The sequence below is a fragment of the Penaeus vannamei genome, chromosome 15 (genome assembly GCF_042767895.1).
Source record: "Penaeus vannamei isolate JL-2024 chromosome 15, ASM4276789v1, whole genome shotgun sequence".
In the NCBI taxonomy this organism is placed as follows: domain Eukaryota; kingdom Metazoa; phylum Arthropoda; class Malacostraca; order Decapoda; family Penaeidae; genus Penaeus; species Penaeus vannamei.
Genome location: NC_091563.1, coordinates 41,015,710 through 41,028,209, shown reverse-complemented (window position 1 = coordinate 41,028,209; position 12,500 = coordinate 41,015,710). Strand labels below are relative to the sequence as shown.

General features: G+C 47.6%; 1 protein-coding gene across 12 annotated transcripts in view; it reads left to right on the top strand.

Annotated features, from left to right (window-relative positions):
• The window catches only part of LOC113813452 (WD repeat-containing protein 47), a 153,689-nt gene that overhangs the window by 20,620 nt on the left and 120,569 nt on the right, over positions 1-12,500 (top strand). The window lies entirely within an intron of this gene.

The window sequence follows — 12,500 nt, the reverse complement described above, 5'->3', positions numbered from 1 at the left end:
TTCGTCCCAGGAAATACGAACACCTGTTGCGTTATATAGAAAATGAATAAAAATGAAAAATTAAAAAGAATAGAAAAAATAAACAGTCGTAGGAATAAACACTCTGCTGACTGAATAACTTGAAGTTGCTCTTTGATTTCTTGTAAACTTGGGATTCGACGTCCTCTGCGTGCGTCTGTGTAGGTAAGTTGCAGTGTTTGTTGTTTATTTTTTATAAGAAATTATGGGGAAGCGAACCCATGCCCACGCACACTCACTCATGTTCAGGTGTGTTCTCACGCCACGCACTCGCACGCATGCACACGCGCGTACACATACACATGCACACACACACACACACACACACACACACACACACACACACACACACACACACACACACACACACACACACACACACTCACTCACTCACTCACTCACTCACTCACTCACTCACTCACTCACTCACTCACTCACTCACTCACTCACTCACTCACCCACTCACCCACACCCACACCCACACCCACACCCACACCCACACCCACACCCACACCCACACCCACATCCACACGCACACCCACAAGCACCGCTCATGATCAAGTATCCACGACCAACCCACACGAGAAGCCGTTCCCCCGCACGGCATGGCGCCCACTGTGCATTGAGGCGATGGAGGATGGTGGAGTGGGCGGCTGTGGGCGGAAGCGGCGCCGTCTGGGGGGGGGGAGGTCTCGTTCGTTGTGGGTGACCTCTTTCTTGACTTCTCTTGACCTCTCGTGACATCTCTTGACCTCTCGTGACATCTCTTGACCTCTCGTGACATCTCTTGACCTCTCGTGACATCTCTTGACCTCTCGTGACCTCTCTTGACCTCTCGTGACATCTCTTGACCTCTCGTGACCTTTCTCGACCTGGCTTTCCTCGACGTGTTCCTTTGTCGGAGGAGCTTTTGATTCCTTCTCTTCGTGGACGCGCTGTGCACTTATTTTATGTCTACGTTATTCTCTTTTTTATTATTTTTGTTATGTATATATATTTTATTTGGGGGGTGGGTGGGTGGGGGGGGAGGGGAGCTAGGCATAAGCAGGGTTCCTTTTAGAGGGGTCCTTGGTGGGTTGTTTTAGGGGTCCATGGTCCATTAAGTGGGTTTTAGGGGTCCATGGTCGATTAAGGGGGTTTTAGGGGTCCATGGTCCATTAAGGGGGTTTTAGGGATCCATGGTCCTTTTACGGTGTTTTAGGGGTCCATGGTCCATTAAGGGGGTTTTAGGGGTCCTTGGTGGGTTGTTTAAGGGGTCCATGGTCGATTAAGGGGGTTTTAGGGGTCCTTGGTGGGTTGTTTTAGGGGTCCATGGTCCATTAAGGGGCACCGGTGGTTTGGTTTAGGTTAGATGTGATAAATATTCACTTTGGTATATAAACAAATGTCCATAAATAAATAAGTAGATAAATAAATGGTCGCAGATAAACAAAAAGAGGTTTTGTTTTTTTAAAGCGTCTCATGTAGTGTGAATATTTATCGTAATTCGTAATGGAGCGCGCCAAATAGTTAAAAAATATATATATACGTTTTTATTTCGTCGTTATTGTATGCGGGTACGTTTTTTAGTCGAGAGTGAAGAGGAAAGCGCGGGAACCCCCCCCTCTCGCCCCCTCCCCCCTCCCCTCTCCTCCCACTGCCGCTGTGGGCTTGGTCTCTCGTTGGCGTCGAAGCGCGGGCGTGGGAGGGCGAGGGCAGTCACGTATAAAGATCTGTGTATGAGTAAGGTCTCGTCACTTCTGAGTTCTGCGCTGCTTTGAGGGGGGTGTGGGGCCTGTGACGTCACGTTGTGGGAAGTAGAGGATGGGTTGGTTCGGGGGATAGGAAATCATAGAAAACGGGAAAACAGACATTAAACAGAGAAAACATTAAAGAAAACGGTAGCAAACGGTAGCAGACTAAGTAAATACTCAAAAAAGCTGTAACAAACTGAGAAAACATTAAAAACGGTAGCAAACTGAGAAAGCACCAAAGAAAACGGTAGCAAGCCGAGACAACACTACAGAAAATGGTAGCAAGCTTTCAAAACACTTAAAATCCTGATCACGGATATATGGATACTAGCCGCATGTGTAGACGATAGATAGCTATTTTGTATTGCTTTCGCTCGATAATTTCTTCGCTGCGGGCTCCCGGAGTGCGCTGTATTTTATTTGTTTATTTGTTTATTTGTTTATTTATTTATTCTGTTCTGCAGAAAACAGGGCTTGGGTGTTTTCTTGTCTACGTGTCGGAGGTGAGACTTTTTGGCGGTTTTTATACGCATGGGCGTTCCTCCTACTTAGCGTCCGCCCGCCCTCACGCCCGCCCGCACGCCCGCGGCTAACTCAGACTCAAGCTCTCTCTCTCTTTCTCTCTCGCCCAATTGCTGCCGCCCACATGACCGTCAGGCTCTCGGGGCCTCGTTCCTTTTCTGCAACCTACTCGAAGTTTCTCGTTTTTGTCTTCCAAATAGGGACTCGTCGGTAATCGGGTATAACCTCGATTGTGTATATGTTCGTCGCTCAAAATATTCAAGTTTAAAAGAAAGTGGAAACGCGTTGATTTTAGGTTTTATTTTTTTTCTGATAAGGAAGTTGAAACGCGTTGATTTATAAGTTTCAAGTCTTTCAGATAAGAAAGTTGATGAAAAGCTTTTATTTTGTTTGGAGTTTTCAGAAGAGAAAGTTGATACGCTTTCAGGTTATCTGAGAAAATTGAAACGCTTTGATTTTGAGTCTCAAGTTTTCAGAAAAGAAAGTTGAAGCGCTTTCAATTTAGATTTAAAGTTTTCAGGAAAAAAAACTTGAAACGCTTTAATATTAAGTTTATTTTTTTTCTGAAATGGCTATACACTTGTATTCTTTATCGCATAAGAGGCAGAGGACTGATGACCTGACGAGCGACCGGGGCATTTAACTCGCACACAAACGCACGTAAACAAAGCCACGTGACTGCGCGGGGTGATCAGCTGATCGGCGCGTTGCATAGACCATTGGTTTAGTCTTTCAAACGTTAAGGCAGCTCCGATTTCAAATGTCTTCCTGTAATATAAGGTGTGACGTTTTTTCTTGATAGATTTTTTTGTTTTGTTTTGTTTTGTTTTTTTAGTTCGATCGCAAGAAATGTGGACATTGGTTTCGTTATTGGCTCGTTCTGTTTATCTAAAGGTAATATTGACAAAAAAAGGAGAGAAGGAAAAAAAGGGCATACCTACCCTTTTTTATGTCCATTACTTACATACATGGACCGGATACAAAAATAATTAGATAAATAATGATAAAAAAAATCACATATCTGAAAAGTATAAGTCTGATTTAACACGAATTAACGAATAAACGAAGGAGGCAGGAAGCAGAAAGATAACGGCGCGTAGGAAGAACATTCTCGAACCCCGGCTAAGCCTTCGGACGCAGATCGCGACGTCGCCATTTGTCGGTTCTTTACAGCTGGGGATTCAGGAGAGGGGGGGGGGGGGTTGGCAGGATGGAGGTTACGGTGTGGGGTGGGGGGTCCAAGCTAAGTAGGAGGGAAAGAAAGGAATGGAAGGCGGAGAGTAAAAGAAAGGGGGGGGGAGAGGGTCAAGCTAAGTAGGAGGGAAAGAAAGGAAAGAAAGGCGGAGAGTCAAAAAAAAAAAAAAAAAAAAAATGGGGGGGGGGAGGGGAGGGTTGTGCCTCTAGCTAGTTTGTTTTTGTATGAATCTCCTGAGAGGGTTGTCTGCCTGGCCCGTTTCATTTTACTTACCTTTTACTTACCTGGTAACTTGGAATAAGTTTACGTTAGGGCCTCAATGAGTGGCTAATTTTAGGGACCTGTTATCTCCTTGGTAACTCGGTATAAGTTTAAGCAAGAGCCCCAATGAGTGGGTCATTTTAGGGACTTGTTACTTACTTGGTAACTCGGTATAAGTTTAAGCAAGGGCCTCTATGAATGGCTCATTTTAGGGACCTCTTATCTCCTTGGTAACTCGGTATAAGTTTAAGCAAGAGCCCTTATGAGTGGCTCATTTTAGGGACCTATTATCTCCTTGGTAACTCGGTATAAGTTTAAGCAAGAGCCCTTATGAGTGGCTCATTTTAGGGACCTATTATCTCCTTGGTAACTCGGTATAAGTTTAAGCAAGAGCCTCTATGAATGGCTCATTTTAGAGACCTATTATCTCCTTGGTAACTCGGTATAAGTTTAAGCAAGAGCCTCTATGAATGGCTCATTTTAGGGACCTCTTATCTCCTTGGTAACTCGGTATAAGTTTAAGCAAGAGCCTCTATGAATGGCTCATTTTAGGGACCTCTTATCTCCTTGGTAACTCGGTATAAGTTTAAGCAAGAGCCCTTATGAGTGGCTCATTTTAGGGACCTATTATCTCCTTGGTAACTCGGTATAAGTTTAAGCAAGAGCCTCTATGAGTGGGTCATTTAAGGGACCTGTTACTTACTTGGTAACTCGGTATAAGTTTAAGCGAGAGCCCTTATGAGTGGCTCATTTTAGGGACCCGTTATGTACTTGGTAACTTAGTTTAAGTTTAAGCAAGAGCCCTTATGAGTGGCTCATTTTAGAGACCTATTATCTCCTTGGTAACTTATTTTAAGTTTAAGCAAGAGCCTCTATGAATGGCTCATTTTAGAGACCTATTATCTCCTTGGTAACTTATTTTAAGTTTAAGCAAGAGCCTCTATGAATGGCTCATTTTAGAGACCTATTATCTCCTTGGTAACTCGGTATAAGTTTAAGCGAGAGCCCTTATGAGTGGCTAATTTTAGAGACCTTATCTCCTTGGTAACTCGGTATAAGTTTAAGCGAGAGCCCTTATGAGTGACTCATATTTAGGGCCATCCAGGGGGAACCGCCCATCATCTACCAGCTACCAAGAACTCGACGAGGGATAGGCATTGGGTTCGGTTCAATTTCTCATGAGGGAAAGAGGAGGGTTAGACGGGCGGTTCTCCTGCTTTACTCGCGAGATGAACCGAATCTCGTGGTTGCTCCGAGATTGAACGAGTCTGATCGTTCTTACGGGATTAACGGCATCGTAGACTTAATCCGACGTGAATAGAATCTTCTGGGTATTCCGACATGAACCGAGTCTTATGCTTACTCCCTGGATGAACCGAATACATTTTTTCTCTCTCTCTTTTTCTCTTTTTCTTTCTCTCTTTCTCTTTTTTCTCTATCTCCTTTTTCTCCTTTTCTTTCACATTTTCCTCTTTTTCTCTCTCATTTTCCTCTTTTTCTCTCTCTTTTTTTTTTTTTACTTAAATAGCGGAGTAAGGCAGATTCCCTAACACGGAGCGAGGCAGCGGCGACGAGTGCAGTCCCGGGGGCGTAGAGGAAGGGGCAAGAGCGACAGCCATATGAGTGACGGGGAGGGGGTGACGGAGGGGTGGGGGGAGAGGGGGGAGGGGGGTGGTGTGGCTCGCTGCAGTGGGCGTGATTAAGCACACCTCCGGGGCCCCTTGCTCTTGCTCGCCCCGCCCCCCCCTTGCGTTGGAGGGCCCGCGCTGTGCCCGCTGCGTACGGGTCGTTGTAGCGAGGGAGAGGTGGGGGTCGTTGTAGCGAGGGAGAGGTGGGGGAAGGGAGCGTGGGGGGTCGTTGTAGCGAGGGAGAGGAGAGGGAAGGGAGCGTGGGGGTCGTTGTAGCGAGGGAGAGGAGAGGGAAGGGAGCGTGGGGGTCGTTGTAGCGAGGGAGAGGTGAGGGAAGGGAGCGTGGGGGTCGTTGTAGCGAGGGAGAGGTGGGGGAAGGGAGCGTGGGGGTCGTTGTAGCGAGGGAGAGGTGGGGGAGGGGAGCGTGGGGGTCGTTGTAGCGAGGGAGAGGTGGGGGAAGGGAGCGTGGGGGTCGTTGTAGCGAGGGAGAGGTGGGGGAAGGGAGCGTGGGGGTCGTTGTAGCGAGGGAGAGGTGGGGGAAGGGGAAGGGAGCGTGGGGGTCGTTGTAGCGAGGGAGAGGTGGGGGAAGGGAGCGTGGGGGTCGTTGTAGCGAGGGAGAGGTGGGGGAAGGGAGCGTGGGGGTCGTTGTAGCGAGGGAGAGGTGGGGGAAGGGAGCGTGGGGGTCGTTGTAGCGAGGGAGAGGTGGGGGAAGGGAGCGTGGGGGTCGTTGTAGCGAGGGAGAGGTGGGGAAGGGAGCGTGGGGGTCGTTGTAGCGAGGGAGAGGTGGGGGAAGGAAGCGTGGGGGTCGTTGTAGCGAGGGAGAGGAGAGGGAAGGGGGCGTGGGGGTCGTTGTAGGGAGGGAGGGGGGGGGGAGGGGAGCGTGGGGGTCGTTGGAGCGAGGGAGAGGTGGGGGAAGGGAGCGTGGGGGTCGTTGTAGCGAGGGAGAGGTGGGGGAAGGGAGCGTGGGGGTCGTTGTAGCGAGGGAGAGGTGGGGGAAGGGAGCGTGGGGGTCGTTGTAGCGAGGGAGAGGTGGGGAAGGGAGCGTGGGGGTCGTTGTAGCGAGGGAGAGGTGGGGGAAGGGAGCGTGGGGGTCGTTGTAGCGAGGGAGAGGTGGGGGAAGGGAGCGTGGGGGTCGTTGTAGCGAGGGAGAGGTGGGGGAAGGGAGCGTGGGGGTCGTTGTAGCGAGGGAGAGGTGGGGGAAGGGAGCGTGGGGGTCGTTGTAGCGAGGGAGAGGTGGGGGAAGGGAGCGTGGGGGTCGTTGTAGCGAGGGAGAGGTGGGGGAAGGGAGCGTGGGGGTCGTTGTAGCGAGGGAGAGGTGGGGGAAGGGAGCGTGGGGGTCGTTGTAGCGAGGGAGAGGTGGGGGAAGGGAGCGTGGGGGTCGTTGTAGCGAGGGAGAGGTGGGGGAAGGGAGCGTGGGGGTCGTTGTAGCGAGGGAGAGGTGGGGGAAGGGAGCGTGGGGGTCGTTGTAGCGAGGGAGAGGTGGGGGAAGGGAGCGTGGGGGTCGTTGTAGCGAGGGAGAGGTGGGGGAAGGGAGCGTGGGGGTCGTTGTAGCGAGGGAGAGGTGGGGGAAGGGAGCGTGGGGGTCGTTGTAGCGAGGGAGAGGTGGGGGAAGGGAGCGTGGGGGTCGTTGTAGCGAGGGAGAGGTGGGGGAAGGGAGCGTGGGGTCGTTGTAGCGAGGGAGAGGTGGGGGAAGGGAGCGTGGGGGTCGTTGTAGCGAGGGAGAGGTGGGGGAAGGGAGCGTGGGGGTCGTTGTAGCGAGGGAGAGGTGGGGGAAGGGAGCGTGGGGGTCGTTGTAGCGAGGGAGAGGTGGGGGAAGGGAGCGTGGGGGTCGTTGTAGCGAGGGAGAGGTGAGAGGAGTAAGCGTGGGGGTCGTTGTAGCGAGGGAGAGGTGGGGGAAGGGAGCGTGGGGGTCGTTGTAGCGAGGGAGAGGTGGGGGAAGGGAGCGCGGAGGTCGTTGTAGCGAGGGAGAAGTGAGAGGAGTAAGCGTCAGGGTCGTTGTAGCGAGGGAGACTATAAAGGAAGACTTTTTTCATGGAGAGCCTTTTAATGACCTGAAAATGAGCGAAGGATTTTTGGTTCTGGGGATAGCCTTTTGAGGTGTTTGCCGGAGAGTAAGTGAAGACTTTTTTTTTTTTTTTTTTTTAGTTTTATGAATGCTGGTTGAGATGTTTAACTAAAATTGGGGATAGATTTTTGTTTAGTTTAGCGAATAGCCGGTGAAATATTGACCTTTTTATTTATTAATTTATACCTAAATATAGTGGAAGGCTTTGTTTTATGAATATCGGTTTAATTATTTACCTAAAAATTGTTGTTTAGTGAATAACAATTAAGATATATATCAATAAGAAGGCGAAATCTTTTTGGTTTATAAATAACAGTTGAAATTTTTGTCTAAAATTAGCGGAAGACTTATTGTTTCATGAGTATTAGGTGGAATATTTATCTAAAGAGGAGTTGAAGTGAATAGGAAAGCATGTGGGTAGTTATTATGGCCGTAGCGAGGATGACTAATAATGAAGGCATTTTTGTAGGATGAATAGCAGTTGATTTTTTTTTTCTTTTTTTTCTTTTTTTTCATCTTTTTTTACCTTGACCATTTTTTTTCTTCTTTTTTTTACCCTAAACATCAACTGTTCATTACCTTTAACATCAAGTATTCATACCGGCAATGTTCGGTGTACGTTGTGGAGGCGCATGGGGTGTACTAGAAAAAAAGGTAATGTTCGGTGTACATGCATGTGGTGTACTAGAAAAAAAAATCTTTATTTCATCTTTTTTACTTTGGACATCAACTATTCATTACCATTAACATCAACTATTCATACCAGCAATGTTCGGTGTACATGCATGTGGTGTACTAGAAAAAAAAAATCTTTATTCTAAAAGCAGCGCGTGAATTGTGTGACGAGCGAGGGCGGGGCAGGGATCGCGGCAGGATATACGCTGCGTATATGGTGCGATGCCTTTCGGGGCGGGGGCGCACTCCTCCCCCTCCCCCTCCTCCTCCTGCTTCTTCTTGTTTTTTTTTTCTTCTTCTTCTCCTTCTCCTTCTTCTCCTTCTCCTTCTCCTTCTCCTTCTCCTTCTCCTTCTCCTTCTTCTTCTTCTTCTTCTTCTTCTTTCTTTTTTCTTTTTCTTTTTCTTTTTCTTCTTCTTCTTCTTCTTCTCCTCATTCTCCTCATCATCATTTTCCTTCTCCTTTTCCTACTCCTTCTCGGGCTCCTCCTCTTCCTTCTCTTTCTTCTCCTCATTCTCCTTCTCCCCATTTTCCTACTCCTTCTCCAGCTCCTCCTCTTCCTTCTCTTTCTTCTCTTCCTCTTCTTCTTCTTCTTCTTCTTCTTTCTCCTCCTCCCCCTTCCTCCTCCTCATCATCATTTTCCTTCTCCTTTTCCTACTCCTTCTCGTGCTCCTCCTCTTCCTTCTCTTCTTCTCCTCATTCTCCTTCTCCCCATTTTCCTACTCCTTCTCCAGCTCCTCCTCTTCCTTCTCTTTCTTCTCTTCTTCTTCCTCTTCTTCTTCTTCTTCTTCTTCTTCTTCTTCTTCTTCTCCTTCTCCTCCTCCCCCTTCCTCCTCCTCATCATCATTTTCCTTCTCCTTTTCCTACTCCTTCTCGTGCTCCTCCTCTTCCTTCTCTTCTTCTCCTCATTCTCCTTCTCCCCATTTTCCTACTCCTTTCTCCAGCTCCTCCTCTTCCTTCTCTTTCTTCTTCTCCTTCTTCTTCTTCTTCTTCTTCTTCTTCTCTCTTCTCCTCCTCCCCCTTCCTCCTCCTCATCATCATTTTCCTTCTCCTTTTCCTACTCCTCCAGCTCCTCCTCTTCCTTCTCTTTCTTCTTCTCCTTCTTCTTCTTCTTTTTTTTCTCCTTCTTCTCCTCCTCCTCCCCCTTCCTCCTCCTCATCATCATTTTCCTTCTCCTTTTCCTACTCCTCCAGCTCCTCCTCTTCCTTCTCTCTTCTTCTTCTTCTTCTTCTTCTTCTTCTTCTTCTTCTTCTTCTTCTTCCTTCTCCTCCCTCCCCTTCCTCCTCCTCATCATCATTTTCCTTCTCCTTTTCCTACTCCTTCTCCAGCTCCTCCTCTTCCTTCTTCTTTCTTCTTCTTCTTCTTCTTCTTCTTCTTCTTCTTCTTCTTCTTCTTCTTCTTCTTCTTCTTCTTCTTCTTCTTCTTCCTCTTCTTCTTCTTCTCCTTCTCCTCCTCCTCCTCCTCCTCCTCCTCCTCCTCCCTTCCTCCTCCTCATTTTCTTTTTCCTTTTCCTATTCCTTCTTCCTTCTTTTCTTCCTTTTTCTCTTTCTTGTCCTCCTCCTCCTCTTGCTGCTCAAGGCTTTTGGGAGTAGAGAGACGGAGACACGAATGGATGGAGGGAGAAGGAGAAAAAAGGAAGAGAGAAGAAGAAAGAGAGTGAGAGAAAAAAGAAAGAAAGAGAGAGAGAAATAAGAGAAAGAAAGATAGAAAAAAGAGAGTAAAATAAAGAGAGAGAGAGAGAGAGAGAGAGAACATAAATACCTCGAATCGAATTCCTCTGGGACCTTGCCAGATCGACTCGTGGATCCTTTATTTTTTTTGAGTCAGAATTCAGAGCTCTGCAATACACCCGGAGTGACCCCTTGCAACGTCACACTCTGCGCGTTTTTTATTTTTTTTATTTATTTATTTTATTTATTTATTTTTATTTTTTTATTTTTTATTTTTTTTTATTTTTTTTTTTGATTGGTTGAGAGATTTTTGAGAGAGTCGCAGAGCCCGTGGTCATGAGCAACGTCATATTCTGCACGTTTTTTTTTTTTTTTTATTTATTTATTTTTTTTATTTTTATTTTTTTTTTATTTTTCATTTATATTTTTTATAATTATTATTTTTTTTGATTGGTTGAGAGAGATTTTTGAGAGAGTCGCAGCGCCAGGGGTCGTGAGCAACGTCATATTCTGCACGTTTTTTTTTTTTTTTTGGGGGGGGGTTGGTCGAGAAACAGACTTGAGAGAGTCGCAGCGCCAGGGGGTCGTGAGCGTCGGTTCAGACATGATGGTCGTCCAGGAAGGGTTTTGATGGGGTTAAGGGGGGGGGACTGGAAGGCTTCTGTGGGTGTGTGTGTGTGGGGGGTGGTGGGAGGTGGGGTGGGTGGGGGTGTTTGTGGGGTGGGGGTGGATGTGTGTGGTGTGGGTGTGGGTGTGCGTGTGTGTGTGTGTGTGCGCATATATTTATAGATAGACAGACAGATGGACAGGTTGACTGATAGACAGACAGATAGATAGACATACAGACAGAAAGACAGATAGATAGATAGATAGATAGATAGATAGATAGATAGATAGATAGATACACATATAGGCAGATAGACAGATAGAAATAGATATGGATAGAGAGATAGAAAGAGATATATATATATATAGAGAGAGAGAGAGTGATAGATAGAAGATAGATTGATGGATAGATAGAGAGATAGAGAGAGAGAGAAGATAGAGAGAGAGAGATTGATATAGATATATACATACACACATGTTCTCATACGTGTTGGAAAGGTAGGTCGTTTAAGAGTCCGAAAGAGAGAAAGAAAAGAAAGAAAAAATGCCGAACGAATCATGGAAAAAACAGCGAAAGAATAATGGAAAAGAAAGAAGAAAAAAATATATGCCGAAAGAATCACGAGGAAAAAAAAATCAGCGAAAGAAAAATGAATAGAAAAAATGGAGAAAGAATCATGACAAAAAAAAAAAAATATCGGCGAAAGAATAAGGAATAAAGAAATGGAGAGAGAATCATGACAAAAAAAGGAAAAAAATCAGCGAAAGAATAATGAATAAAAAATGCAGAAAGAATCATGACAAAAAAAAAAAAAATCGGCGAAAGAATAAGGAATAAAAAAAATGCAGAAAGAATCATGACAAAAAAAAAAAAAAATCGGCGAAAGAATAAGGAATAAAAAAAATGCAGAAAGAATCATGAAAAAAAACTCAGCGAAAGAATAAGGAATATAAAAAAAGAAAGAAAGAAAGAAAAAAATCAGACTTCTTTTTTTGGACTTTGACTTTGACACGTTTATTGACTTCCTTTACACACACAGAGAGAAGTGGGCGCGTTCGCATCTGCCCCAAATGGGCTCCTTTGCGCTCTTGCTTGCAACTTGATCTCCAGTTGCAAGCCCTCTCGCCCCTCCCCCCCCCTCCCTCCCTCCCTCCCTCCCTCCCCCCTGCGGCTTGTTAATTTCTCTTCGTTGTGGGGTTGGGAATCACCTGTCCCAGTTCTCTTCTTTCTCTTGGCTCTTCTCTCCTCTTCTCTCCTTTTCTCTTCTCTCTTCCTCATTCCTCTCCCTCTCCTCTCCCCTCCTTTCTGCTCCTCTCCTCTTCTCTCTTCCCTGTTCCCCTCCTCTTCTCTCTTCCCATTCCCCTCCTCTCCTCCCTTCCCCATTCCCCTTCCCTCCCTCTCTTCCCCATTCTCCTCCTTCCCTCTCCTCTCCCATCTCTTTCTATCCTTTCCCACCTCCTCTTCCCTTTTTCTTCCCTACTTCCTTTCCTCTCTTCTCCTCTCCTCTCCTCTCCATCTTTTTCCCTCCTTCTCCACCTCATCTCCTCTCTCTTCCCCACTTCCATTCTTCTCTTCTCTCCTCTCCCTCTCGTTTCCCACTTTACCTTCCTCCTGTCCCCCCCTCTCCTTCCCTCCCCATCCCCTCCTCTCCTTCCCTCCCCATCCCTCCTCTCCCTTCCCTCCCCCATCCCTCCTCTTCTCTCCTCTCTTCTCCCCTGTCCTCCCTCCTCCCCTCTCCCTTCACCTCTTCACCCCTCCCCTTTCCTCCTTCTTTCTCCTCCTCTCCCTCCTCTTCCCCGCTGCATCGTCTATAGCTGACCTCCCTCCCCTCCCCTTCCTCCTCCCCTCTTCCCCCTCTTCCTCCCCCCAACCCGTCCGAGCGCTGTCCCTCGCGGCCAGCGCTTGTCGGGAGCCGCTTTACGTCGTCGGGCGCTTGTTCCGTCGCGCTACTGCAGGTTGTTCGCCCCCGGCAGGATATGCAAATGGGGGGGGGGAAGGGAGGGATGGGGGGGGGGAGGGGGAGGAGGGGGAGGGAGGGGGGAAGGAGGGGAGAAGGAGGTGGAGAGAGGGAGAGAGGAGGGAGGGAGAGAGAGAGGGAGGGAGGGAGGTAGAGGGAGAGAGAGAGGGA